This window comes from Molossus molossus, unplaced genomic scaffold (genome assembly GCF_014108415.1).
Source record: "Molossus molossus isolate mMolMol1 unplaced genomic scaffold, mMolMol1.p scaffold_m16_p_8, whole genome shotgun sequence".
Lineage (NCBI taxonomy): Eukaryota > Metazoa > Chordata > Mammalia > Chiroptera > Molossidae > Molossus > Molossus molossus.
Genome location: NW_023425402.1, coordinates 41,608,023 through 41,634,783, shown reverse-complemented (window position 1 = coordinate 41,634,783; position 26,761 = coordinate 41,608,023). Strand labels below are relative to the sequence as shown.

Here is a 26,761-nt window from a genome sequence, read left to right as displayed (position 1 = left end):
TTGGACCATTGAGTGGAAAGCTTCATTTTCTTATTGTTTAAGAAGGCTTTGCCCTGGCTGGTTTGGCTCAGCGGTCAGAGCATCGACCTGTGGTCCAGAGAGACCCAGGTTTAGTTCCCACTAAGGGCATGTGCCTTGGTTGCAGTTTGTCCTCGGCCCTGGTTGGGTTGTGTGGGTGGCAGCCACTCAATGTGTCCCTTTCACGTCAATGTTTCTCTCTCTCTCCCTCCTATTGTATCTGAAGAAAAAATAGAAAAATGTCCTCGGGTGAGGATAAAAAAAAGGAAGGCTTTTTATCTCCAACTCAATATGTGGTCTTTGTTTAATACTTGTTTATATCTATTTCACTGTTCTTGATAGAATCCTAGCTATCCCCTTGATGTCGAGTTATCATTAAAGCCTGACATTAGTGTTTGTGGGGAAGATATTAAACATCACTAGGTAACAGGAGCTCACAAGAAGATGGAAGGCAAAGCTCAGACACAAGCTTCTCCAAATTGGGGATGAAGTCTCCTGACTTCTTTCATTTCTTCTGATAGATTCCACTCTCATAAGTCATATAATATAAAATATAGAGGTGTAGAGGTGGGAGTGGAGGGCAGGACTTGGGATGATTGGGAAATATTTTGCTGTGGGAGCTGGTTTCTTGAGGCACATTTATGTCACTGTCAAAAAATGCGTACCTTGAGATTGGCTGTTCATTGCCAGCCTTCTGGGACCTCTTTTACTTCAGAAGGATAGTAACATCTCCCAGTCCTCATTACCTCCGCAATTACAGAGGCTGCACCTACTAAGGGAGAGATCCAATGTGGGCAATGGCATGTGCTATCTATACAAGTATAGGTAGTACCGAAGGATAGAAGGCTGGAAGAAGCCTCTTTAAGTAATAGAATTACAGATTTTTTCTCAGTGTCTTAAAATTTTTCTATAATAAATGGCTAGTATTTGAGTAAGTATTAATAATAAAAGTAATAAACAGGTATGTGGAGTTTTAGAAAACCTCAATCCAAAGGAATATATTTGGGGTAGAATTTCATACCTTCTGACTTGCCTTCTTCCTTCCATAAATCACAGTGCTTAACTACCTTTCTCTCTATGAACAAGGACAGAGTTATGAGTATGACAGGCAGAACAATCCCAAAATTTATTTTTTATTCTTGAACCAGGGACATTGTAATACACAATTCTAGGAGTCACTACTCACATGTCTTTCAAGTGATGCCCCATGAAGTTGGAAAATGTAGAGCTGCTGTGCCCTCCCTTATATTAACTTCTGAACTACTTGTTTATGCTGTCAAGACCAGAAAGCCCTAGGGGACATTCTAGATTGCTTCATAATTTAATGTGTTAAAACAGTTTCTAACGAGATGTATTAACTCAACACTTGACATACTGTCCAAACAGGACAACTACTTCTCTGAACCATTTTATAATTCTTGAAAAAGGTCAGGGTAATATATTTGATTTCTTATAAACTGAGATTCCTAGCCTTACGTTATAGGAGGCACATTAACACAAATTGATTTGAAATTATTGATATGTGTGGTTGGCTCTAATGTCTTCTAGGTCCTCGAACTGAAATTTTTGTTTTTTGTGTGCAGTTTATATAGCTGATATATCTTTGGGCAAAGCAAGATTATGTAAAGTCCTCTTGTGTTATATTTATTTCAGCTCAAATCCATGAAGTTTTGTGAATGAAAATGTGTATGACTTTTTTTTTTTATCAGAAAGCCATGACCTATATATAATATTATGTTACTTCAATAAAGAAAAAAGAAAATAAAAGGAAGAAAGCCACAACTTGTAATTTCTTTGAGTCTTGTGTTGACATTAACCTGCTCACACAAGGAAAAGCCTTGTTGGTGCTGTGGAAAAAGTCCTGAAATGGGAGAGCAGTGTCTCATCTGGACTTTGTCATCATTTAATGATAGCCCAAATGCTTGACTTCTCTGCTTTACTTTATTATCTGTAAAATGGGGGTGATAATATCTACTTATATTAGTTTTCTCTGGCTGCTGTCACAAATTACCACAAACCTACTGGCGTAAATACACAAATTTATTATCTTACAGTTTTGTAGGTCAGAAATACAGCACAGGTCTCATGGGGAGAAAATCAAGATGACAGCAGGGCTGTGTTTCTTTCTGGTGGCTCCAGGGGAGAATCTACTTCCTTCTCTTTTCCAGCTTCTGGAGACTGCCCGCGCTCATCGGTTTGTGCCTCCTTCTTCCATCTTTAAGCTAGTAATGTAGCATCTTTCTGCCCTTGCATTCATTATATCTCTTTCTCTGGCTCTCACTCTTCTGCTTTCTCTTTTTCTTTTAGAGACTCTTGTGATTACAGTGGGCCCAGCCGAATAATCCAGGATAATCTCTCTATTTTAAGGTCAGCTGATCAGCAATTTGACTTTTCTCCGAGACCTTAATTCCCCTTTGCCTTGCAAGCTAACATATTTACAGGTTTTGGAGATGAGGATATGAACATTCTGAGGACCATTATTCTGCTTACCACATTGCTGTACTCATTTTACTTGGTAATTATAGAAGTAAGATGTAAAAACACATTAACATTATCAATTACTACAATTATATTAAGGTCTGCTTAAGATAATGACTGGACAAAATATTTTCATGTGTTTCAAGATGAAATAAACTTAAAAACTCATCCCCATCAACAATTTGATATTATTTATTTGTGGGGGATTTTGTTTAATATTAACCATTGTGTGATTATTTCAATCTTTTTTTTTTTTTTTTTTATCCTCACCCGAGGATATTTTTCCATTTTTTTGTACAGATAGAGTGGGAGGGAGAGAGAGGAAGGGAGAGAGAGAAACATCGACGTGAAGGGACACATCGAGTGGCTGCCACCCGCACGACCAACCAGGGCCGGGGACAAACTGCAACCGAAGTACGTGCCCTTAGCGGGAACCGAACCCGGGTCTCTCCGGACCGCAGGCCGACGCTCTAACCACTGAGCCAAACTGGCCAGGGCTGTGTGATTATTTCATTGTGATTTTCTTTTGTGGAGGCAGGTAGCCTTTGTTTATTAATTTTAATTTTATTTTTCTTCAATTACCATTTACATTCAATATCATTTTTGTGTTAGTTTTAGGAATACAGCCTACAGATTAGACAATCATATACTTTACAAAGTGGTCCCCCTGATATTTCAAATATCCACCAGGCACCATACATAGTTATTACAATATTATTGACTATATTTCCTATGCTGTACTTTACATCCCCATGACTATTTTGTGAAAACCAATTTGTACTTTAAAAAAATATATTAAAAAATTTTTATTTTTTTAAATTCATCTTTATTGTTGAATGTATTACAGATGTTCCCTCCTTTTTTTCCTCATTGACCCCCTCTTCCCCAATCCCGCCCCTCTCCTGCCTTCCTCACACTATTGTCAGTGTCCATTGGTTATGCATATATGCATAGAAGTTCTTTGGTTTATCTCATCCCGCCCTCCCTCCCCACTTCCCTTTGAGGTTCATCAGTCTAACAACCATTTTATTCTTCTTAATTCCTTCATCTTTTTACCCATCTGCCCATCCCCCACCCATCTGGCAAGCAACAAAAAGTTCTCTATATCTATGAGTCTGTTTCTGTTCTGCTTGTTCATTTTGTTTGTAGATTCAATTGTCGATAGATATGTATTCATTGCCATTTTATTGTTAAAATTTTTGTTCTTCACCTTCAAGAAGACCTTTCAACATTTCATATAATACTGGTTTGGTGGTAATGAATTCCTTTAGCTTTTTCTTTTCTGGGAAACTCTTGATATGGCCACCGATTCTAAATGATAGCTTTGCAGGGTAGAGTAATCTTGGTTGTAAGTCGTTGCTTTTCATCACCTTGAATATCTCTTGCCACTCCTTTCTGGCCTGCAAAGTTTCTTTGGAGAAATCAGCTGACAGTCTTATGAGAGCTCCTTTGTAGGTAATGAACTGCTTTTCTCTTGCTGCTTTTAAGATTCTCTCTTTGTCTTTAACTTTTGGCATTTTGACAATTTGTACTTCTTAATTCCTTCACATTTTTCACCCAGTCCCGCAATGCCCTTCCCCTTGGACAACCATTACTTTGATCTGTGGATCTATGTATCTCATTTTTATTTTAATTTTTATTTCCTGAATACTAATGAGGATGAATTCCTTTTCATGATTCATATGTCTTATATTATAAAGGCTATATTTAAACGTTATCCATTTTTTAAAATTGCATTCTGTCTGTATTGAATGTATGAGTTGTATTGTGTCAACCTACCTAAGCTAGAACTACTCTTCCCGGGATTCCCTTCCCTGCATAGTTCTGGTTAGTGTGGGCCACAAGAGAATATTTGCATGGGATTTGGGATGCATATGTAAAGCAGCAGACTTCTTTTAATTGGTAGCAGGTTGAATGAAGCAAGGCAGGAGGGAGGCACTGTTGGAGGTCACACACATTTTGTTGCTTATTTGCTGGTCAACTTGTTGGCATAGGCAGCCCTGATTTATAGCTTTCTTTTTCAGCCAGATTTTCTATTTATCCTGCACTGAATCCTGGGCGAAGTGCATGTTTGTCTCCTGTTAATGGTTGAATTGTGACCCCCACAAAGAAGATATGTTGGAGCCCTAACCATAAGTTCCTCAAAATAGGCCATACTTGGAGGTAGGGTTATTATTTTTCCCATTGAATTTATTGGGGGTGACATTGGTTTGTAAAACCATACAGGTTTCAAGTGTATAACTAAATTAAAAAAATCGTCTGCAGCCCTGGCCAGTTTGGCTCAGTAGAGCATTGACCTGCAGACTGAAGGATTTGATTCCTAGGTTAGGGGCATGTACCTAAGTTGCAGGTTCGATACCCAGCACTGGTTGGGGTCCTGTGAGAGGCAACCAATCGATGTATCTCTCTCACATCAATGTTTCTCTTTCTCTCTCTCTCTCTTCCTCCCTCCCTTCCACTCTATCTAAAAAAAAATATATATATATCTGTATACTGCATTGTGAGCCTATCACTCCAAGCCAAGTCTCTTTTCGTCCCCATTTCCTCTTCTTTGCCCAACTCCACATCACCCCCTTTCCCTCTGGCTATCACCACTCTGTTGTCTGTGTCTTTGTGTTATACATATATGCTTTTTTGCTTAATACTTTCACCTTCTTTTATCCACTCCTTCAACCACCCTCCCCTCTGACAGCTGTCAATCGTTCCTTGTGTCCATGCCTCTGTTTCTATTTTGTCAGTTTATTTTGTTCATTAGATTCCACATATAAGTGAGATCATATGGTATTTGTCTGTCTTTGTCTGGCTGATTTTATTTAGCATAATAATCTCCAGGTTCATCGATGCTGTGGTAAAAAAAAAGTAAAAATGGAACTGCCTTTTGACTGAATGATCCCACTTCTGAGAATATATCCTAAGAAATCCAAAATATGAATTCAAAAGAATATATGCACCCCTATGGTCAGAGCAGCATCATTTATAATAGTCTAGATCTGGAAACAGCCTAAGTGTCCATCATTAGATGAGTGGATAAAAAAGCTATGGTACAGTTACCCAATAGAATAGTACTCGACTGAAAAAAGAAAAGAGAGAGAGAGATAGAGAGAGAGAGATAGGCTTTTTGAAGAGGTCATCAAGCTAAAATAAGGCCATTAGGGTAGGCTCTAATCGAACACAACTGGTATCCTTATAAAATGCGAGAATTTAGGTACAAAGACAGACATGCACACAGGAAAAATGCCATGTGAAAATGAAGGAAGAAATTGAAGTGATTCAGCATAAGTCAAGGAACATCAGAGACTGTCAGCAAACCAACAGAAGCTAAGAAATAGGAGGCATGGGATAGTTTCTCTCTCAGCTCTCGAAAGGAGCCAGTCCTGGTGGCACTTTGATCTCTGACTAATCGCCTCTAGAACTAAATACATTCTTTCATAAGCAACCCCATTTTAGCACTTTGTTATGACAGCTCTAGCAAAGTGATACATCTCCCCAATCACTGAAGTTGGAAGCATCAAAGTGGTGAAATATTGACAAAGCTTCCAGTCTGTCCTTGGGGGTTCTAACCTAACCTTGCAGGTTTGTCCTTACTTCTTTCATTTCACATCTCACTTTAGTTCCCATTTCTTTATCTGCTGACCCAGGGTTCTTGTATTGGGTGCAGAGGCAACAGCTTCACAGAGATATTCTCCTATAATTAAAGTGAAAGTCATATAATAAAATCTCTTTTTCTCTACACAAAGAATACTATATCAATCAGGCATTGCTGGTGGAAAGGTAAAGTGGTACAGCCTCTTTGGAAGACTATTTGGCAGTTCTTTAAAAAACTATAAATAGGCTTACCATTAGATATAGCAATCTTCTTCCCAGGTTCACCCCCAAACCCACACATGAATGTATATAGCAGCTTTTTCAGAATAGCCAAAAACTGAAAACAGCCAGAAGGTCCCAGGTTCAGTTCCTGTTAAGGGCACATACCTCAGTTGCAGTTTGTCCCCGACCCCAAGGGTTGTGTGGGTGGCAGCCACTCAATGTGTCTTTCACATCGATGTTTCTCTTTCTCTTCCTCCCTCTGTCCTTCCCACTTTATCTGAAGATAAATGCAAAAATGTCCTCAAGTGAGGATTAAAAAAAAATTAATATCGATTGCTTTCCTTTTCTCTGTATGGGGCTCCCAAATCCAAACTATTTCATAGGAATGATCTTTTCTCTATATTAAAAAATAGTGCAGTCCAGTGAGAATGAATGATCAAGCACCTTCTTGTTTCAAAGGGAAAAAAATATAGACATGAGGATTATTCATGAAAAACTCAAATAGGGATCCACCCATAATGGGTAACATTATTGCAAAAACAAACACTAGGTATGATATAAAATCAGGAATTTAGCTCCATTCCTTTATTTTTGACTTATCAAACTGTTATTGCTAACTTAATATTATTCATATTGGCATTTGGTAGTAGAAAACCAGAGAAAGAACTGCTCCCTAATCAAAATGTGAATAATTATTAAATTCAGATGATAATTACATGGAAATTTGTTGTGTTACTAATTTTCTGTCATTCTTATTTGTATCTAACAGGACTTCATCAAACCTACTAACATTCTTCTCTCTATACTACTTTCACCAAGGTATGTATTTAAGTTGATTTTTTTTTTAGGTTAGATTTTTATAATTATAATCAGTGCGTATATGTAAAACATCAGCTCCTTTTTTTTTTGGAAATGTTTTTTTAAATTAATTAATTTATTTTTGTTACACATGTTTCTCCTTTTCCCCCCACTGAATCACTCCTCCTCCTCCCTCCCTGACATTGTGTATATATACCACAGCTTTTTTATCCACTTGTCTATCTACTGATGGACATTTGAGCTGCTTACAGATCCTAGCTTTTGTAAATAGTGTTGCTATGAACATGGGGGTACATATATTATTCTGATTGGTGTTTCAGACTTCTTAGGGTATATTCCTAGAAGTGGGATCAATGGGTCAAACAGCAATTCAACTTTTAATTTTTTGAGGTAACACCATATTGTTTTCTATAGTAGGCTGCACCAGTCTGCATTCCCACCAACAGTGTACTAGAGTCCTCCCACCCTTGCCAACACTTATTGTTTGATGATTTGTTGATGGCGGCCATTCTGACAGGTGTGAGGTGATACCTCATTGTTGTTTTAATTTGCATCTCTCTGATGATTAGTGATGTTTGAGCATTTCTTCATATGTCTCTTAGCCATTTGTATGTCCTGTTTGGAGAGGTGTCTATTTAGTTCCTCTGCCCATTTTTTAATTGGGTTCTTTGTCTTCCTTTTGTGGAGTTGTATGAGCACTCTATATATTTTGGAAATTAACCCCTTATCTGATATAACACTGGCAATTATGCTTTCCCATACAGTGGGTAGCCTTTTCGTTTTGATGATTGTATCTTTCGCTGTGCAGAAGCTTTTGAGTTTGATGTAGTCCCATGTGTTCATTTTCTCCTTTGTTTCTATTGTCTTAGGTGATGTATCAGTGAAAATTCTGCTGCGTATGATGTCTGAAATTTTGTTGCCTACAGTTTCATCTAGGATTTTTATGGATTCATGAGTCACATTTAAGTCTTTTATCCATTTTGAGTTTATTTTTGTGTATGGTGTAAGTTGATGGTCTAGTTTCATTTTTCTGCAAGTAGCTGTCCAATTTTCCCAACACCATTTATTAAAGAGGCTGTCCTTACTCCACTGTATGCTCTTGCCACCTTTGTCAAATATTAATTGAGCATATTGCCTTGGGTCCATTTCTGGGTTCTCTGTTCTGTTCCACTGGTCTATATGCCTGTTCTTGTGCCAGTACCAGGCTGTTTTGATTACAGTCACTTTGTTGTATAACCTGAAATCTGGTAATGTGATCCCTCCAACTTTGTTCTTCTTTTTCAAGATTGTCGTGTCTATTTGAGGTCTTTTTTGGTTCCATATGAACTTTTGAAGTATTTGTACTAATTCTGTGAAATATACCATTGGTATTTTGATGGGGATTGCATTGAATCTATAGATTGCTTTGGGTAATATGGGCATTTTAATGATGTTAATTCTTCCAATCCATGAACAGGGTATGTGCTTCCACTTTTTTATATCTTCCTCTATTTCTTTTTTCTATGACCAGTAGTTTTCTGCGAATAGGTTCTTTATTTCTTTGGTTAAGTTTATTCTTAGGTATCTTAATTTTTTTGCCACAATGGTAAATGGGATTGTTCTCTTAGTTTCTCTTTCTGTGAGTTCATCATTGGTGTATAAGAACGCCATCGATTTCTTGATGTTAATTTTGTATCCTGCTACTTTTCCAAATTCATTTATTAAGTCTAGTAAATTTTTGATGGAGTGTTTGGGGTTTTCTACATATAGTATCATGTCATCTGCGAATAATGACAGTTTCACTTCCTCCTTTCCAATTTGGATTCCTTTTATTTTTTCTTCCTGTCAGATTGCTGTGGCTAAGACTTCTAGTACTATGTTAAATAAGAGTGGCAAAAGTGGGCATCCTTGCCTTCTTTCTGATCTTAAAGGAAATGCTTTTAGTTTTTGCCCATTGAGTATGATGTTGGCTGTAGGTCTTCCATATATAGCCTTTATTATTTCAAGGTATGATCCCTCTATTCCCAAATTGCTGAGTGTTTTTATCAGAAATAGATGCTGGATTTTGTCGAAAGCTTTTTCGCCAATTATTGATATGATCATGTGATTTTTATTCTTCATTTTATTTATGTGGTGTATCACATTTATTGATTTGTGAATATTGTACCAGCCTTGCATCCCTGGGATGAATCCCACTTGGTCATGGTGAATAATTTTTTTTTTGGTGTATTGCTGGATCCGATTTGCTAGTATTTTGTTCAGGATTTTGGCATCTATGTTCATCAGGGATATTGGCCTGTAGTTTTCTTTCTTTGTAGCGTCTTTTTCTGGTTTTGGAATTAGAATTATGCTCGCCTCATAAAACAAGTTTGGAAGTCTTCCTTTTTCTTGAATTTTTTGAAATAGTTTGAGGAGAATGGGTGTTATTTCTTCTTTGAATGTTCGGTAAAACTCCCCCGTGAAGCCATCTGGGCCTGGGCTTTTGTTTGCTGGGAGAGTCTTGATTACATCTTCAATTTCTTCTGTTGTTATTGGTCTGTCCAAGTTTTCTATCTCTTCCCAGTCCAGTTTTGGGAGAATATGTGTTTCTAGAAATTTGTCCATTTCGCTTAGATTGTCAAATTTGTTGCCATATAATTGTTCATAGTAGTTGTTGATGATCTTTTGTATTTCTGTGGTGTCAGTTGTTACTTCTCCTCTTTCATTTCTGATTTTGTGTGTTTGGGTTCTCTCTCTTTGTTTCTTGTGAGTCTAGCTAAGGGTCCATCAATCTTGTTTATCTTTGCAAAGAACCAGCTCTTTGTTTCATTGATCCTTTGAATTGTTTTTTGGACTCTATGTCATTTATTTCTGCTCTGATCTTTACTATATTCTTCCTTCTACTTGCTCTGGAGTTTTCTTTTTGTTTGCTCTCTACTTCTTTATGTTGTGAGGTTCGATAGTCTATTAGAGATTTTTCTTGTTTTTTGAGGTAGGCCTGTAGTGCTATGAACTTCCCTCTCAGAACTGCTTTTGCTGCATCGCATAGATTTTGTGTTGTTGTGTGTTCATTTTCATTGGTTTCCAGGAAGTTTTTAATTTCTTCCTTGATCTCCTTGGTAACCCATTTATTGTTTAATAACATGCTATTTAGCTTCCATGTGTTCAAATGTCTTTGCATGTTCTTGTTGCAATTGATTTCTAGTTTCATGCCATTGTGATCTGAGAAGATGCTTGATATGATTTCAGTGTTCTTGAACTTGTAGAGACTTAGTTTGTGTTCTAACATGTGGTCTATCTCTGAGAGTGTCCCATGTGCACTTGAGAAGAATGTGAATTCTGTAGTTTTGGGGTGTAATTCTTTGTAGATATCTATTAAATCCATTTGGTCTAGTGCTGCATTTAGAGTCTCTGTTTCCTTGCTAATTTTTTTTCTAGAGGATCTATCCAGTGATGTCAGCGGGGCGTTGAAGTCTCCTGCTATGATTGTATTGCTATTGATTTCTCCTTTGAAGTCCTCCAGAAAAATTTTAATATATTTTGGTGCTCCTATGTTGGGTGCATATATGTTTATCAAGGTTATATCTTCCTGTTGGATAGATCCTTTCAATATTATGTAGTGGCATTCTTTGTCTCTAGTTATGGCCTTCATTTTGAAATCTATTTTATCAGATATGAGTATTGCTACCCCAGGTTTTTTTTCTTTCTGTTTGCTTGGAATATTTTTTTCCATCCCTTTACTTTTAACCTATGTGTGTCTTTTGTTGTGAGGTGTGTTTCTTGTAAACAACATATAGATGAGTCATGCTTTCTTATCCAGTCAGCTACTCTGTGTCTTTTTATGGGAGCATTCAATCCATTTACATTTAAGGTGATTATTGATATGTACTTACTCATTGCCATTTTTGTTTAGTGTGGTTCTATTTTTCTTCCCATTTGTCCTGCTAATTACAGCAGTCCTTTTAACATTTCTTGCAGTAATGGTTTGGTGCTAATGTATTCTCTTAGCCTTTTTTTTTTTTTTTTCATCTGGGAAGCTCTTTATTTGACCTTCTATATTGAATGATAGCCTTGCTGGGTAGAGTAGTCTTGGTTTCAGATCCTTGTTTTTCATGACCTTGATTACCTCATGCCATTCCCTTCTGGCCTGTAGTGTTTCTTGTGAGAAGTCAGCTGAATGCCTTATGGGGTTTCCTTTGTAGGTAACCTGTTGCTTATCTCTTGCTGCTTTTAGGATTCTCTCTTTGTCTTGAATTTTTGGCACTTTGATTACTATGTGTCTTGGTGTGTTAAGTTGATTTTTGCTTTCAGGATTTACTATAGACATATCTTGGCTTTCAGAGATAGGGTGACATTTCACACCATCTACCGTCTTAAAACAAAGCATATGATATTTTTATGTGTTTCATTTTTTAGTCTGTAGGTTATAAGCATTGATATATAAGTTTTTAAGGAAAAGGGATACATACACTATAAACTTATATTTATATATGTTTCAATATATTTTATGTTCTTCACAATTCTTAGCAAAAGATGAAAAGATATAGTCTTTCAACTTTCAAATAAAATTTCTCAAAGATACATTCTCCCTTTAGAATGTTAATCATTACATTATATCTACCTCTTCTCATCTACATCACAGAGTGATAGTACAAATAAATGGCAAAATAAATTTTAAAACAATTCAAACTCTTCAAAGGAATAGCATTATATCAAGGTAAAGTACTATTTTATTTACAAATTCAAGATTTATTTTGAAATAGAAGTCTCCCTACCATTATATTATATATATACAGATATATCTCAAGTCATTACTTTCCATATCCATAAAAATTAATATTGATTGCCCCAGGCCATATCATTCTTTATAGACAAAACATACACACACTAAAAATTAGAGAATAATCAGAGGCTAAACTGCTTCACTGAGACCAAGAATGGAGAGATCAGTCTGAAACAGCCTGATATTTTATTTTAAAAAGACCACATTTGTGCTTGGCTTCGAAAGAGATATGATTAAGGAGACTTGAAAGTTAGGACATAGAAAAACTGATTTTTTTTTTTTCTAATGTGCTGGGCACTAGGATTTATTGTCAGTCTTGATGAAGTAAATTCTGTCTTAGGAGAATTAGTCTGGACATTACCTATTGGATAGGGGGCAAGGCAAGGTACTGGTTGTCTTTGAATATCTTTTCTCTTTCTACAGCAAGAGAACCCTGGGATTTCTTAGGGGGGTACATGGCCATTTATTCCCTAGCTTTCCTTCACTAAACTATGATCACGTAGTATGTTCTAGCCTGGGGTTGTGAGGCAAATGACATGTCCTTAAAGGAAGGGGCTTATTCCCCTTTCTTTTATCCTGCTGCTGTATGGGTGAAAGAAATAATCTTCTATCTTATTCATTTATTTATTTTATTTAATTAATTAATTTATTTTTGTTACAGATGTTTCTTCTTTTTCTCCCACTGATTCCCCCCTCCCCATTCCTCCCCACCCTGTCCCTAGCCTTGTTTGCCATGTCCATTGTTCATGCATACATGCATATAAATTCTGTGGTTTATCTCCCCCCCGCCCCCTCTTCTGGGAATTATCAGTCTGTACCCTGCTTCCACATCTCTGGGATTACCCCATTCCTCAGTCTGTTATGTTCATTATATTCCACAAATAAGTGAGATCATATGATACTTATCTTTCTCTGTTTGGCTTGTTTTGCTTAGGATGATACTTTCCAGGTCCCTCCATGTTGTCTCAAAGGATGAGTTCTTTCTTTCTTACAGCTGCATAGTACTCCATTGTGTATATGTACCACTGCTTTTTTATCCATTTGTCTACTGATGGACATTTGGGCTGTTTCCAGATCTTAGCTATTGTAAATAGTGCTGCTACAAACATGGGGGTACATATATTCTTTCTGATTGGTATTTCAGGCTTCTTAGGGTATATTCCTAGAAGTGGGATCACTGGGTCAAATGGAAGTTCCATTTTTAATTTTTTGAGTAATCTTCTATCTTTTTAAAGATATGTAACTCAGGTTTCTATTTTATGCAGCTGAACCTATATCATAACTAATATAAAATTTGGCATGTGAAAGTAAAGTATAGAACATAACAGAAACTTAAATAGATATACTTGTTTGATAATTTCAAGGATACAGACATTACAGAATGTAAAGGGGATTGGTTACACTTTTTTATGATATGGCAAAAACAGTGGCAAATATACCTGGACAGGCAGATTATGGGCCAAATGAGCCAATAACTCCAGGGGAAATGGTGAGAAAAATTCAATGTCTGTTGGTTGCTTCATACCTTGTTTAAAATGCACTGTAACAAAGAGGAGAGCTGAGGCTAGATTCAGCTAGTTTCAAGTAGAAATGGAAGGAAATGTAAGATGAGGGACTCTGTGTCTGAGGCAACCTCAGAAGACTGTGGTTTTGGTAATTTGGGGCCTTAAAAGGCTGAAAAATTAAACTGATCCTGTAATCCTATTTCAAGCAATTGTAGAACTGTCAGTTTTAGCAGATTATAAGTCCCCAAATCTTTTCAAGTAACCCTGTTAGACTATGGAAACCAGTCTAGCTACCAAAATGTGATTAAGGGTGTTGCCCTGCCACCCATTACTCAGTTGGCTTTTGGTAACTGACAGAGAATGTTCTAGGCAGAGTACAGAAGTAGTGAATAAAATGCCAGTCCTAAAGTCTTGAAATGATCTGTTGAAGAAATGTTTCTGCCTATCCCTTGAAAACTAAAAGACTAGAAAACTAGTAAGTTTTGAGGGGATGTTATTGCCAAATAATCCAAATGCCAGGCCTGAAAATGCCTATGATGTGTGTGTATATATATGTATATATGTATATGTGTGTGTGTATATATATATACATATATATATATATATATATTTTTTTTTTCTTTTGACCTCATAAACAACTTGCAAATCTGCAAACCTACATTGGTGGGAAGTAGGTTATGAAAGCTGTGCGGCCTCACTTCAATTGTGTCCAAGGAGGATGATGGACCAGAAAGTAACCCCCAGAGGGCAAAACTAGAGGACTATGAGGACAACAGACAAGTGGATAGCAGAACTGAGGTCTTTTAGATTGGCTAATAGAGATACTCATGAGCTCTGGGAATTTTCACAATATGGGCTTATATAATTTTTCAAATTTAAGATTAATTTTTAATTTAAGAATACATATTAGATGTTTTATGTCATAAAATATGCCCTATATTAAATAATTTTAAATATACATAATTACTTACATGTAATGCTTTGAGTCTAGTTTATTTATTGTTATGAATCCTTTTGGCCCCTGAGCCTGTTTTGTTTCTTCTCTTAAAGCTTCATGCAGAATATAACTATCCCCATGGGAGGAGCAAGAAATCAAGGATACAAGGGAGACAAGGAGCAATTATTCTTGATGATACAAGAGGCCCTTATCACCATGACCATGTTATTCAAATGTCAGTTAGAAAAAATAAGCTATATGAGCAACCTGCATAAGGTTTTTTCACAAAAAATGTATTTCATATCACTATAGATAGTAGACAATTGGGGAGCTTTGTTGTAGTTATCTTGAACCTCCTCTACTACAGGGTACATTGGGTAAGGCAAATGCCATTTTTTGGGGGGGCATAAATGACTAAATGATATCTGGACTTGATGTAAAGGAGTACATATCACTGAAGAAAAAAAAGATTTTGAGGTAACCCAGTAACTGGATAAAGGCTTGAGGTGGTGTCTTTTGAGGTGTGGGTGAGTGTGTTGCATATATTGGAAGAAGTATGCTATGCCACACAGGTCGGTCAGTCTGTCTCTCTTTTTAAAACTTTTTATAGAATTCACTGGAGTAGCATTGGCTAATGAAATTATATAGGTTTCATAGCCAAGATTTGGAAGCAGCCCAAGTGCCCATTAGTAGATGAGTGGATAAAAATACTGTGGTATATTTACACAATGAAATACTACTCAGCTGTGAAAAAGAAGGAAATCTTACCTTTTGCAACAGATGGATGGACCTGGACAGTATTATGCTAAGTGAAATAAGCCAGCTGGAGAAAAATAAATACCATATCATTTCACTTAAATGTGAAATCTAATGAACAAAATAGCTAACAAAATAGAATCAGGTCTCTTTTTAAGAGAGCTTCTGCAACAAAGTGTAGTCAGCTACAGCACATTTGAGATTCATCAAAATGTTCAAGCAGAGGACCTGCTCTCCTTTACTCTCTCTGGGCAAATCTACTTAATGATTGAGCATGGTGGGGGTTCTAGGTACTAGCCATTGCTACCCAACATGAGACTCATGCAAAAGGCAATTTTTACTTTGTAGCAGCTCCCTGTTGGGCTGGCTGAGAGTTTTTTTTTAGAGTGGTTCTTCCTGCCCAAGCCGCCTTCCTTTCCTTTTGCAGATGTCAGATCTACATTGAGCATTGAAAACTTTTGCTGCCTACTCCTATCCCTTCTCCCCTTTATCTTACACAGGCATCCCACCCAATAAATCTCTTGCAGTTCTAACTCTGCCTTGATCACTGCTTCCTAGAGGGCCAGAGCTGACACAAGCACACATACATATTGGTCACTGTAGAGCAAAGTAACTTGCCAGTAACATTCCTTGTTTTAACCACTGTGCCACTCAATGGAGAATGTTATTTGTGTGAAGTTCAAACAGATTCTCCTTTTTACACTTCACCAATACCTTTGTTTTATACTCAAGCTTTTTCAAACTCCTAACCATAATATCTGTTCTGTTAATCCTCACTTTTCCCTGAGTCTTTCTACCCCAACCCTCTGTCTCCTGGCTCCAGTGTTTACTAGGGTTCTCTCTAGGACAGCCATATGGCTGTCACCCTGGAATTTTCCTCCACTGTTATCTTGAGTGGGGAATCACTATTTTCGGGGGGCCTTAGGTGACCTTCTTTTATGTTTTGTTGGAATGCTTCCCTATTATCTTAAAATACATGTCCATTCTTAAGAAAGGGTGCATTTAAGGTAAACTTCCGTGTCCTTACAAATTTGAAAACGCCTTCATAATTTCCTCATAAGTGATTATGAGGTTGGCTATAGAAATCTGAGGTAAAAATAATTTTCCCTGGGAATTTTGAAGGCTTTGTTCCATTGTTTTTCCACACCCTATGTTTTCTTGACACGGCTAAAATATCTCTGATTTTTATTCCTTTGTAGATAAGCTGTCTTTTTTCCTTGGTAGCTTTTGGACTGTTTCTCTATCTTCAGAGATATGACATTTTGCCAAAACATATTGAAGTCTTAGACACAGAATGAGTTCTTTGGGTTTAAGGACAGGATACATCTTCAAAGGAATTATCTATTATCAGGTCTGTGATAATTTTCCCTTCTTTCTATTTTTTCTCTCTGGAATTCTTTGGGTGTAAAGTGTCTTGGAATAATCTTTGGGATCTCTTGTCTTTTCTCCCATGTTTTAGTCTCCTTGTATTGCAATGTGAGAGATTTCTTTAAATTCACTCTCTAACTTTTCTATTGAATTTTTATTTGGCAATCAAATTTTAATTTTTAATTTTTTTTTCTTATTTTATGATACTGCCTTGTAGTTTGTTTGTTTGTTTTTTACAAATGCAGTATCTTTTCAAGACATTAATCATTGTATGTATAAATGTATAACAAAATGATTACCCACGTACCTATCAACCTTTGGTAAGAAAGGAAATAGCACCATATAAGCCCCTGTGTTCTCTTCTGTACCATAGGTAGCTCCTACATTGAAGGTTGTATTAATCATTCCTTTGCTTTTAAAAATAGTTTTATCATCTATGTAAGTATTTCTAAACACCGATTAGTATACCTGTTTTATAACTTTATAATGGAATTATACTACATGTTTTTCTTTGTGAATTGTTTCTTTTGATTTTGGAATTGCTTATTCACCAATAGCTCCCATTCTCTGTTCTTTGTAGTTGGCAGTTTATATCTTTAAAAAGAAGCATATTATCATTTTAATGAAACCTTGGGAGGTAGACAAAGTAAATGCGTGTGCTTAATCTGTCATATTAAACTAGAAGCCTAGATGAAATTTTTTAATAGCATGTGAATCATGCTATTTTATTAATTTATACTTGGTTTCATTAGCATATATTTATTACATGTGCTACATTTGAAAGGAATAATTTTAAAATATTTTGTAATATAAAATCTGAACTAAATGCTTTTGAGGTAGTGGGATGTAATGAGCTTTGACATCAGTCAAACCTGGATTAAAATCCCTAATCCATCACCTTTTAGATGAGAGATAGTGGGCAAATCACTTAACCTCTAAAATCTCAAATTTCCCCCTTTATAAATAGGGATAAAAAATACCCCCAAGTATTACTTGATGATTAAATAAGGTATTGTATGTGAAAGATTTAAACTAGTTCTCAGCATATAGTAAGTACTCAGTAAACATAGTTCCTGTTCCTCTCTCTTATTAAAGAAGAAAGAAGCTTTTCTGTTCTAGTCAACCTCACAAGCAGGCTAGTTTTATGGCCTATGCAGTCATACATGGCCCTGTGCTCAAAGAGGCTGCTTGGTTTAATACTCTACTGTCACTGTCTTGATATTATTAATAATTTTACCTTTGAGCTTGTGTTATGTAAGTGGAGTCTGGTGGGGCAATGGAGCATATGCATGAGCAGAGGAGGTATATTTTATATGTGCGTCTGTCTTTTCATGCCACTCCATTCACATAAAGTGCTCACAGTGCTCCATGAACACAGAATTCTAGTGAATGCGTAATGCCTGGGACTTCAGTGAGATTCAAATGCAAGGCAAGTGTTATGTCTATGACTAAGTTGGGGTGCCGACAGCCTGATAGGCTATGCTTTTTTTCTGAGTCAAAATTTGCTTTGAATGCAGAAGAAGGCAATGGCATTCCAAGAAACATAAATAACAATGGAAACCTCTACTGGCCCTTTGTTAGCCCATTACTCATGCTAGAAATGATAATATAAAAAGGGAAGGATATTTTCTTTTTCCCAGTTCTCCCAAATGTAGTAACCCAAATGTAGACAGTGTTGGTAATGTACTGTTACCAAGAAAAGCAGTAAAAATAGTTGAGTTAGTTTTGTGCAGTGTTTCTATTCTTTTGCTAAGAATGAAATACATATGCATGTATAAACTATGAAGTATGAATTGTGTAATTTTGATGATTCTGCATACCAGTTAAATGCCTTGTATTTAAAAACTTACTGCAATATGAATATGAATAGTAAAATTCATGCTAATACTTAAAATTTTTAATCTGTCTTAACTTAGAAGAACATTAAGTAGCAAATTTAAAAACACCATAAAATGTCATGGAAGAAAGGGAGAAGCTTTATGTTTTAGTATTTTCAATAGCACCTTTTTTTCTAGCACTTTGAACAAGGGATTTGTGCTTTCATTTTACGCTAGGCCTCACAAATTATGGAGCCAACTCTGCTTATAAGAACATTTACTGGATTTCAAAGCCTGCTTTTTATCAGCACACTCTGGAAAATGATAGCCAGTAAGTTGGATTTGTAATTCTCTTTCATCACAGATAAATATTATATCATAGAACACAATCTAATCTTGCTTTTATATAATTCATTTTATCATTGTTTTTGCTATATTGGTGAGTTTAGGGCCAAATAAGACGACTTAAATGAAGGAAGTGGAAGAGGAAGAGATAGTAAATTTCTCATGGGGCTTCAGTTATTTTAGGAGAAAGAATTAAAGAACCAGATTGTGTGGAAGAGGCACCAAATACTAATGCTTTGGGGGGCAATTTTGTTTCTTTGTGTGCTTAGAAGGTTCTTGAATTCATTGCTGCCTCAAGCTCCTCCCATGGTACTGATAGGCTGGTAGATAATTGGAGGCTAGAGACACGAAGGACAAATAACAGAATTTAATGAAATGGCTGAGGTTTATTTTTAATCCGCGAGAAAGAATTTATATGAAATTCATCTAATTAAAGACCAAGGAGTGTAAGATTTTGATGCCTGTGGTTTCTTCCAGGATTTTTAATGTTTCACAACTTACATTTAAGTCTTTTATCCATTTCGAGTTTATTCTTGTGTGTGGTGTAAGTTAGTGGTCTAGTTTCATTTTTTTGCTTGTCCATTTTTCCTAATACCACTTATTGAAGACTGTCTTTTTTTCCATTTCTTACCTCCTTTGTCAAATATTAATTGAATGTAATGGCTTGGGTTGATTTCTGCGTTCTTATGCCAGTACATACCTGTTCTTGTGCCAGTACCAGGCTGTTTTGATTACAATGGCTTTGTAGTATAATTTGATATCTGATATTGTGATCCCTCCTACTTTGTTCTTCTTTCTCAAGATTGCTGTCGCTATTCAGGGTCTTTTTTGGTTCCATATAAGTTTTTGGAGTATTTGTTCTAGGTCTGTGAAATGTGTCATTGATATTTTAATAGGGATTGTGTTAATCTGTAGTCAACATGGAGGGACCTGGATAGTATTATGCTAAGTTAAATAAGTCAGTCAAAGAAAGACAAGTACCACATGATCTCTCTTATATGTGGAATCTAATGAACAAAATAAACTAATGAATAAAATAGATCCATTGAGCAGATGAATCTCAGAGGAACATGGGCATGGGGATGGGAAGAGATTAACCAAAAAATATATATGCATATATGCATTACCCATAGACACAGGCAATAGTGGGGTGAAGGCCTGGGGGAGAGAAGGAGCAGGATCTGGTGGAGGGGGTGATTGGGGGAAAAGGGGGGGCATTTCTAATACTTTCAACAATAAAGATTAAAAAACCAAAACAAAAAAGCCCATGGAGTGGCACAGGCTTCTGGGACTCAGAGGACTGAAGGGCTGAGGCTTTGTGGTGCCTGGAGCCTGAGTGCAGAGCCAGCATAGACCCTGAAGTCGGAGACTGGCCCACTGGCCCCACCCATCCTGGTGGAGGAGGCATGGCCATGGCTGAGATGGAGGAGTAGAGCCTGGACAACTACTTTGCCAAGAGGGACAAGAAGAAGAAAAAGAAAAAGAAAAAGGAGCAAAGCAATGGGGCAGCGAGTGCCATGGAGCGGGCCTGGGGCCCAGTGGGTTGGCTGGACCATGGGTACTGGGGTAGAAGGGGGTGGCCTCCATGGAGGTCCTGACGATGGATGAAGATGAGTGGAAAGAATATGAGCAAAAAAAGCTTGATTAGAGCAGCCTCAGAGTTCAGGCAATGCAAATAAGTGAAAAGAAAGAAGATCATAGTGAAAATGAGAAGATCCAGGTTCTAAATGGGAAGAAGGTGGAGGTGGTGGTAAAACATCTTCAGGTCCCTGGAATAAAACAGCTCGAGTACTAGCACCTCTTGCTCCAGTAATTATTACAGAAACCCCAGAACAGGCAGTGACTAGCTGTGTGTATAGGCCTCCTGAAGCCCGGTTAACCACAACAGGGGAAGCACCACAAAGACCACCAGAAATATACCATGATACACAGTTCCTATCCCTGAAGTCCACTGTCAGACATGTAGAAAATCAGAAAGCTGAAACAGGTACTTAACGTGGATGCTACCTGGAGTTAAATGACCACATATGGCACATCACATTTTGTTTAGAGCCATGAATTAAAAAAAAAAAAAAAAAAAAAAAAGGGAAGAAATATGGGGTTGAAAGATGAACGTTTTTTAACTTTGTGTTAAGCACTCTCGACCTCGTGTTAATGCATTCTCAGAATCCTAGCCTGGGGCGGGGGGTGGGGGGGTGGGGGGGAACCTGGCCTTCCCATGTGTATTGGGTGCTTCATTTGCATGTGAAGAAGGGTTTGTTGTCTTTTGGCTTCAAGTTCTCTTCCTGTAAAAAGCAAGAGACCAAGCTAGGGTGCATGCAGTAATGCCATCTCAAGGAAATAATTTACTTAAATCCATTTGTGACCTGGGAGTACCAATCTGCAAATAAATGGGACTGCACCCAGAGATCTGGAGCATTTGCTACCTTGCAAAGCTTCCCCTCACTCCAAGCAGCACATGCTTGTAGTTTTATTGCATTGCACCGATCCTGGCAGGCTGAGAGATGGCAAAGAAATGTAAATAATATCAGATGGAAATAATTGTGGGTCTATTTTTGGAGGGTGGGGGTGACTTTTAAAGTAAATCCCACCTTTTTTGCCTCTTTGAGACCACAGCTGTCTTGAATTTAAACCTCCACTTGAACTTGCTCCTCTGCCCTGTCCTACGAAATAAGGGGCAGTGGTTCATCACACTCATCTCTATCTGATCCACTCTCATGAAGTAAAAGTGAGGAGAAGTAATTGGATAATTAGTAGAACTTCACTTGAGTGAAAAAATTGTTGCCTTTACTTATGCATAAAGAAAGAGAGATGTATTGTTTATTATTTGCTAACAGTAAAAGTGAGTCTTAGAAGGAATCAGCAGGTTATTAGACAGCTTTTTGGCTTTCTGGTTGTCTTCAAGTTGGTCCCAAAATAGGTTCGTAGTTAATCGTACTAAACACTACAGTAGATTTGCTACCGCAGAAAATGGGACTATAGAGCTTCAGTTCCAGTATTCTATGTTTTCTGTTCAACTGAAGCCTTAAAAATAATTTGATAAGGATTTTATTTTATATATTAGTTTTCTCCTCCTGTCTCTCTCTCAAGATTCCTCTAAGGGATGGCTTTTTTTTTTTTTTTTTTTTTACTCAAGAAAGAATATTTTAAAGATAACTTCAAGAAATTTTTACTGATTACATTTATTTTCTCTTAAGGAAAAGGAAATGGAGAAGAGCTTTGAAGTAGTAAGGCACAAAACTAGAGGTAGGGATGAGGTTTCAAGAAACCAGTTCCTTAAACTTCAGCTAGACAAGCAGTATGCTATGCTTGAAAATCAGAAAAACAGCCACACACAACACAGTTAAGGAATGGTTTTTGCTAACCCTTCTCAAATAACTAGACCACAGCTAACCATCACGAATAGCCATTCATCATCTGATCTCTGCTGGGTCTACAGCAATCTATGCAGACCCTCTATATTAATGACCAGCCATGTTACACTATGGAAGTTTCAAGTGTCACAGTTACTATGTATATTGAATTTATGAGGATTGTGATTGTTATAAATGTGTGAACTAGATTCAGCAGAGTTCTTTCATAATAATTACTCTGCAATCCAAACAAACAAACACAAACGAAACCCCACATAAACTACAGCCAGTGGTAATTTCAAAATCTTTTTATGTTCAGATACTAAGCCTTTATAAGGTTGACCACCTCAGATTTTCTGCACTCACTGTGGACTTCATGTGGATCACAACTTCTGGATAAGAAGGTTATAGATAGTAAGTAATGATGAGAAACTAATTTGAAACCAGATTTATTGGGTTCCTATCAGAAATCCTGCAGAAAGGCAGCCATCTGGGTTCTGATCTGCTGTAAAAGATGAAAATTTAAATAACCTTAATTAACCTGTCCTATGCCCCACCCTTAAGGAATGCTCTCTGTAGTGGGCTATGGCTGTATTGGACTTCCTGGAACATGCCGCTCTCAAATAATTGATGTGTTCAGATGCTCATTGTAGGACTGTGATTGATAATTTAAACTTTGAGTTATATCTTGAGGTAACCACAAATTCAGTGGAACAGGTCCACCAAGAGGGAAGGAGGTGTGGGAGGGAATAATCTTGTTTGTTTTAGTAATTTTTCATTTGAGTAGTGCTTTTTCTATGTTCCACATCAAGGCCTTTTTTTGTGTGTGTTGACTTGGAAGAGTTCTTTGACAGAGCATATTGCTTGGTTAAGTAAGTGACCGGCAATATGCATTAGAATTGTGAAATGTCTCGTGAAATTGCCAATCACTAGAGTGGAACCAAATAGCCTTTGATGTAAAGGGCGGTAGATGCAGGGGGCTCTACTTCAAGTGCTGCTAAAGCCTCCTCAAATCAGGTCTAAATTGTAAAGTTAACTGCAGTAGAAAGAGGACGGTTTCGGCTCAGGCCAAGGGATTTACTGACCCGTTCTTACAAATTTAAAGCAACATGAGCAGAATCCAACCTAAAACTCACTGAGGTTTTATGGATCTTGCATGATCTTTGACAATTCCAGATAGACTTGTGCCCAAAATTTGAAGTTATTGGACATTCTATAGATGCAGTGATTGTCCCGGGATAGCTCTTCTGGTGAGTCGTTATGTTGTCCATTTGGAAAGTCAAGAGTGAAAGACGGGTAATGTAGCACTTCTGTTTTTAATAATTACAGCTTAAACTATCCAGTACTTTTTAGTCCTCAAAAGGGACTTCAGGAAGATACCCAGGATTACCGAAAAGCTTCTTTTCATCTAATGAATTAGTCTGATCATTTCCTAGTTTTGTATCTCTTTTTCAGTAGAAATATTTCCAAGTGGTATGTGACCATTTGATGCAGAATCTGGGATTCTCTGTAATAAATCCCTTTGCCAAATGGTGCAAGTTGCAGACATACTACTGGCAAGAGTGAAGCAAATGTGTGAGTAAACTATCCTGATATGGGAGCATATTTCTGTGGGAGTTTAGTCTTCATAAAAGTGCCAATGCAAGAATCAGACTCCTGGGTTGGTGGGTGATTACAGGATCCCCTGACAGGACCTGCCAACCATTTCTGGGCAATAATGACGTTATTTGAGGCAGCAGGCGGGATGCTGCCTTCTAATGTGTTTGGGTGAGTAGCTGAGCAAGCCAAAGACAGGATAAAGGATTAAACAAGAAACAAGGGATTCTTGGTTAAACTGAAGACTTCATTTGGGAACCAAAAATCTTACCAAATCTCTTGGACCTTGAGCCGCATAGTTTCCCTGAAAAGTAAGCATTTTTTTCCCAGCAAAATTCTGTTGAGGGTTATGTTATTGAGGAATAAACTGAGATAGATCTGTGGAACTTATTATTATTATTTTTTATCCTCACCTGAGGACATTTTTGCATTTATGTTCAGATAGAGCGGGAGGGGGAGAGGGAGGAAGAGAGAGAGAGAAACATCTATGTGAAAGAGACACATCAACTGGCTGCCTTCCACACAACCCTGACCAGGGCCGGAGACAAACAACCGAGGTATATGCCCTTAGCAGAACTAAACCCGGGATTCTCTGGTCCACAGGCCAATGCTCTTACCACTTAGCAAACCGGCCAGGGCCTGTGGAACTTATTTAATGGCACAGTGTACTAGAACTCTGAAGACCTGCAGGAGATTTAAAACCAGCTCTTGTTATAACTTTTTAAAAGATTGTGAAATTATAAAGATGCATATGAATCAAGTTTTAATATACTGTATGATGTGTGGATAGGCTGTCCATTGTACCATTTCTTTCTTTGAATTCTCAGGCATTGTTTGGCAATGCAAGAACTCTGTAACGTTAGCAAATTCAATAAAAAGTATATATTAGAGGGAAAAAAAAAGACCAAGGTGTAACTGATGACACTAGCATGTCAAATGAAATATATTTTTATATTTTAAAAATGGAACTTGTTATGTTTAAATACATTTTACAGATAACATGCTATAAAAGTAGATAGTAGCCAAGATAAAAGTCATTGACAGAAGACAAGACTCATTAAAAATCATATAAGCAGCCTGTCCGGTGTGGCTCAGTGGTTGAGCGTCGACCCATGCACCAAGAGGTCACCGGTTCGATTCCTGGTCATTCCCAGGCTGTGGGCCCGATCTCCAGTGGGGGGCATGCAGGAGCCAACCAATGTTCTCTCTCATCGATATTTCTATCTCCCTCTCCCTTCTCTTCCTCTCTCTCTAAAATCAATAAAGAAACAAAAGAAAAAAAAAACAAAACAAAATGAAAATCCTGTAAGCAGAGTTGAAGAGAAGTTTCAGGGAAGTTTCGTTGTGATTACTTACTTCTTAAGAGAACACAACGGTGATGGGTGATTTCAGAACTTGAGCCATAATGCCCGATTGTGTGATACTTGTTTCATTTTAGAAAGGCATTCAAATGCCTCAACAGTCTCCGTGGTTTGTCTGCTTTAAAATGGGTAGCTGCCATTAGGTGGCACTGCTTGCATGTTTGTGCAGACCATGCAAGCATTGTTTCAAGGAAGGCTTTTTATTGAGAGTTAAGGATTTTAAAAAAAGAATTAAGAAGTAAAAAAACAAAGCAAAACGACAACACTGGTTTTGTTTAAAACACAAGCACAAGCATATACAAAAACTTCTTTAAAATTCAGTGCTTTCAATATGTGAGGTTGGCATTTGGATACATACAGTCTATAGGAAAGATGAAAAGATAAGATTTAACATATAAAACAAGCAAGAAAATAAAATAGTTTTGTCTCTTTAGATACCACCACCTCCCTTTTATTTTTGTCTTATTGACAATTGCCATTTTTTATAGTGTAATAGTGCTGGTCTGTTGCTTTTTTTTGGTATGTGCCCCTCGCGGGAACCGAACCTGGGATTCTCTGGCCTGCAGGCTGACAATCCAACCCCTGAGCCAAACCAGCAAGGGCTGTTTTTAATAGTTATTTGGATGCTGGAGTCTTTGCTCTAGGAGACCCTGGAGGCATTTTCACGCTAGTCTGAGTGTTTTCCCAGGTCCATTTAAAAATAGCTCTTAAATTATAGAAGTGAAGTCCTTTTCTTTTTTATTTAAAAAAATTGCTTTTCCTTTATTGATTTTAGAGAGAGAGAGAGAGAGGAAATGAGAGGGACAGAGAGATGGAAACATCAGTGAAAGAGAACATCGATTGGCCGCCTCTCATGCGCTCCCCATTGGGGATTGGGCCCACAACCTGGGCCTGTGTCCTAACTGGGAATCAAACTGGCAACCGCTTGGTACGTGGGTCGATGCTCAACCACTGAGCCACACCAGTGGGACAAAGTCCTTTTCTTTACTTCTTTTCTACTAGTAAAAGCTGAAGCTACAAAAGAAGGAAGATAGGTGAAGTTTATACATTTTTCAGACTGGTAGTTGTATAAAATAAAAGAAAGATAATTTATTATGATTATATTTTTATTCCTGATCATCATCATTTCCCCCTAAATGCTCATGAACAGTCTCATTATTTCATAATGATAGTAATAATAATAATAAGCACAATTTATAGTGCTTATTATGTGCCAGGCACTACTGGGCTTTACATTCATGAATGCATATACTCCTCACAGCAATCCTATAAAGTAATTACTATTATTCTCATTTTACACATAAGGAAAATGAAGCACAGAGGTGTTAAGAAATATGCCGAAGCCACACATCCAGTAAGTCGTGAATGCGGAATTCAACTTAGGTTGTCTGGTATCACTGTACTGTGCTGCTTTCTCAACTTTTATCTTAATTTTATTATTTAGAGTCAATTTTATAATGCAGTTAAGTGATATTGTCATGGATTTAAGTCATTGTATTCTGGTTATAATGCACAGTATTTTGAAAATTAGAATAAGAGTAAAAATATTGTTTAAAAATTTGTGAAGACATGGGAAATTTATTTCATGCTATCTGGGTTCTGGGAGAAACTTAAGTTCTCCTTATTGGTTGTTATACCAAAAATGGAACTGGTAACTACTGCTATCATGGCATTGAATTTGACTATATGAAAATGCCAGGCAGGAAGACTTTGCCTCTTGCTTCTCTACAGAGCAGGAGTTTGCATAATTTTATGTGACTGATACCAGTCAGCAATAGGAGAGTTTGAAGGCAGCATTTGCAGACACAGTAGAGCCTAGCAATGCTTTTGAGAGACAGATGACTATTGGCAAGCTTCTCA

General features: G+C 37.2%; 1 long non-coding RNA gene and 1 pseudogene across 1 annotated transcript in view; both read left to right on the top strand.

Annotated features, from left to right (window-relative positions):
* Positions 1 to 18,577, top strand: part of LOC118621797 — a 50,634-nt gene extending 32,057 nt beyond the window's left edge. Inside the window, exons 2-4 of the long non-coding RNA XR_004957790.1 lie at positions 4,521 to 4,659; positions 7,073 to 7,122; positions 18,484 to 18,577. This is a non-coding gene — a long non-coding RNA (uncharacterized LOC118621797). The remainder of the gene's footprint in view (positions 1 to 4,520; positions 4,660 to 7,072; positions 7,123 to 18,483) is intronic.
* Positions 18,578 to 20,003: 1,426 nt separating this feature from the next.
* Positions 20,004 to 21,938, top strand: LOC118621796 (annotated as a pseudogene).
* The last annotated feature ends 4,823 nt before the right edge of the window (positions 21,939 to 26,761 follow it).